The 3,696-nt window shown below is 40.7% G+C and overlaps 1 long non-coding RNA gene across 1 annotated transcript; it reads right to left on the bottom strand.

Moving 5' to 3' along the window:
- Window positions 1-933: 933 nt before the first annotated feature.
- LOC308474759 lies at window positions 934-2,608 on the bottom strand. Its single transcript, XR_013984935.1, has 2 exons — window positions 2,356-2,608; window positions 934-1,141 (listed from the first exon to the last, which is right to left on the bottom strand). It is a non-coding gene; the product is annotated as an uncharacterized lncRNA (long non-coding RNA).
- Window positions 2,609-3,696: the final 1,088 nt, after the last annotated feature.

The raw sequence follows: 3,696 nt of genomic DNA, 5'->3' as shown, positions 1-3,696 counted from the left end.
CCGTCGCAGGGATTCGAACCGCCAACCTTCTGATCGGCAAGTCCTAGGCTCTGTGGTTTAACCCACAGCGCCACCTGCGTAACTCCATACCCTCCTACATTTCTATGATAAAAAGAAAGACCTCCTAAGGAAAAGCAGGACATTCTGGGATCAAATCGGAAACCGGGATGGCTTTTGTAAATCCAGGGCTGTCCCTGGAAAATAGCAGCCCTTGGAGGGCATGCAGATTGATTGATTGATGCTTTCATCAATAGTGACTGCAATTTTGCTTTCATCAAAGCGGCTGCAATTTTGTAAATTGTATAGCAGCTTGCTGTATTTTTTAATGAAATTGTTTAAATAAAGAAGTACTAAATAGATTCACTGAGGATCCGGCTAACGCAAGCCACTAGGATGAGGGAGGTTGGCTTATGCTATCATAAGGACAGTAAGGCGTTAATGTTCACCTTGTTGTTCATGTTAAAAATATAGGACTTCCAACAGAGTACCACACAATGAACAGGGAGACCTGCGAGATCTCCTCTTTTAAATAAATAAATAAATAAGTGAAATGCATCCACCAAAGGGAAACATTTTCCTTCCTTCCTTCCTTCCTTCCTTCCTTCCTTCCTTCCTTCCTTCCTTCCTTCCTTCCTTCCTTCCTTCCCTGATGCCTTTCTCTGCTGCATGTTTGTATAAAATTTAGCGTAAGATGCATATTTTTGCAAAGCAATATTCGTTAATAGGATGCTGGGGCAGAATGACTGAGACAACCCAGTCAGATAAATAGTATAAATAGTAACAATTGTTGTTATTATACTTATTATTATTGCCATATTCATGCCCACATTCACCAACTATACGCATTATTATATATATACGTGATACAAGCTTAGAATACTGCATTGCAGAATTAGGAGAAATGTGAGCTAAAAATCAGAAGCAGAGGCAATGTGGCTTTTTAATTTGCTTTTATTGCGAGGGAGAAGCACATGCAACCAATGAGAATATTGCAAAGGCTTCCTCTTTCTGATCTGGATGCTTTGCTGGAGAAGGAGGAGACTCCAGCTGGGGATGCAGCAGGATCAAGTTGCTCTCAAAGTAAGGGAGCATCTCCCAATTTTCAAAGGGTCCTGTGTAAGCTGGCATCAATCTTCAGGGACTTAAAAACAAGCAAACAAAAACAAGAGCAAAAAACCCCCAGTTACTTCCATATCACCTGGAATCTGTCAAAATTACAATCATAGATAGGAAGGCGGAGAACTCGGAAGAATGTTAAACGATAGAACAGTGAATTGATGAGCCAAAACAAGTTAGACTAAGAATGCAACAGCATAGGTCCCAGATCATTTTGATGCCGAGTAGGTAAAATAAATAGGTAAAATAAAATATGCATCATAGGTCTAAAGGATGATGTAGAAACAAGATTTAGGACATAATATACAAATGGAAGACTGGGGAAAATTATGGAAAGTGAACTTAAAATTTGCTGATTGTACACTGTTGAAAGAGAATTACAGTGGTACTTTGGGTTACATACGCTTCAGGTTACAGACTCCACTAACCCAGAAATAGTGCTTCAGGTTAAGAACTTTGCTTCAGAACGAGAACAGAAATTGTGCTCTAGCAGCACAGCAGCAGCAAGAGGCCCCATTAGCTAAAGTGGTGCTTCAGGTTAAGAACAGTTTCGGGTTAAGAACAGACCTCCAGAACGAATTAAGTACTTAACCCGAGGTACCACTGTATATGAAAATGATGTACAGATGGTATATCACTGCTGTAAAAATGGCTAAAATGCATAGAACAGGCTCCAATAAGTTTCGGAAGTGTAAAGAAAAGGAAGGTACATTTATTCATATGTGGTGGAACTGTAAAATAACCAAAAATTTGGGGAAATGATTTATAACCAAATGAAAAAAAAATGTTTAAGATAACATCTGTTAAAAAACCAGAAGCTTTCTTGCTAGGCATTACAGGTCAAGACTTGCCAAAAGAGTGGAAGAAGCAATTCGTGTACGTTACAACAGTGGCTAGGATTTTACCAGCCCAGAAATGGAAAGATGACAAGATACCAACTAAAGAAGAATGGCAAGAAAAACTGATGGAATATGCTGGTGAAGTTGACTGGGAAACTTAGAGATAAGGACAATAGAGACTGGGAATCATTTATGCTCTGCCTACAGAAAAACTGCAAAGAAGTGGACTCGCTAGCAGGGTTCGATTTAACACTTACAATTAATAACATAGAAATTAAGATGTACAAATTGGAAAATAATAAAGTGTAAGTGGAAATATGAAAATAAGTATGGTATGAAAATGTTAAGAATATAATAATATTTAAGTTCATCTCCGGCACCTTGTTTGAGCTCTTTTTACCTCTTGCAACATATCTTTTTCATGTTGCACATTCCATCTTGAATCATTCCTTTGGGACACTTGTTAGATTTGCAAGTGCTGCCTCTCTTATAGCAATCTGGTCCAAGATTTGGGTCTTCCTTGGCAAATCCTTTGCAAAAGGAGAAACAAAAGAGATCCCTGTCCATTGCAAATTCAGAAGTGGAGGTAAGGGAAGGGAAACTTTAGAATGGGAAACATTATGTTGGATATGCAAAAAAGATACAGGATCATATTTCTGTATGTGGTGGAATTGCAAGGTTATCCGTGAATTTTGGAACAACATTTACAGTGAATTTAAAAACTATTCAAATTTACATTTCTAAAAAAACCAGAAATTTTTCTATCAGGAATACTAGTCGAGTCGGCCATTTACCTTTACCTTTAACAAGGTCTTCGGATCCCCAGTTGTTAGGGCAGCAAAAAGCATTTGCCCTCCCTGCTCTTGTGCTCCTTCCATTCCAGATTATATGTCTACAACACTGGGGCAGGGCAAGGGTTAACCAGTGTTTCTTTTTCCTATGGAAGGACCATAAGCTCCATTCAGTTCTGATACTGAAAACAAATTCCTGGCATCGGGCTATTACACTTTAGCAGCCTGAAACGCAGCAAGGTCATCTCTCCCCCTACCTAAAACAGAAGAACGCAAGAAGAGCCTGCTGGATCAGATCATAGTCCATCTAGTCCAGGCTCTGTTTCTGCAGTTGGAAGCAGCAATGCTTGCTATCACCGCTTGCTATCACCATGCCCTGAAGGACAGTGGGGTTGCTGACCCAGCTATAAGCACACTGTGCTTCCCAGAACAAGAAGGAGAGATGTCAGGATTAGAGGTTTTGGCCTGTAAAGAGGTCTTATGGATGTGAAACAAGGAAAAAGTACTCAGAACACCCTCCAGGTTGTACTCAATGACCCATCTGAGTCACTGAGTACATCCTGGTAGATTCATGGTTGATGAACACCAATATGGACTTCTGACTCCCAACGGCTTAATGGGGCAGCAAGAAGCCTCTGTCTTGCCTGCTCAGCTGCCCCTGCCATTCTAAATTGCATGCCTACCATAGATGAAAGCTTGTTGGGTTATGTCAGGCTTCCGGGAAAATGGTTCCTCCCTCCCTTTGGCCGTGGTTAAGCAGAACAAAGCAAAAATAGTCTCTTACCAGTTAAAGAGAATTTAATGCTCACAGTGAATGAATGAAGACTCCATTTTCGGAGGAAAGGTGCTTCCAGTTAAGGTTTCCACCCACTTCCCCCTGAGCCACCCCCGTCACTTCCTCGTCTGGCAACGTGATCTCGCGACCATTTGGCCTTCTGTGTAGCTACCTT

Source organism: Podarcis pityusensis, assembly GCF_964106645.2.
Source record: "Podarcis pityusensis genome assembly, chromosome: 3".
In the NCBI taxonomy this organism is placed as follows: Eukaryota; Metazoa; Chordata; class Lepidosauria; order Squamata; family Lacertidae; genus Podarcis; species Podarcis pityusensis.
Note: the sequence above shows the minus strand (reverse complement) of the source record. Positions and strands in the feature narration are given on the sequence as shown.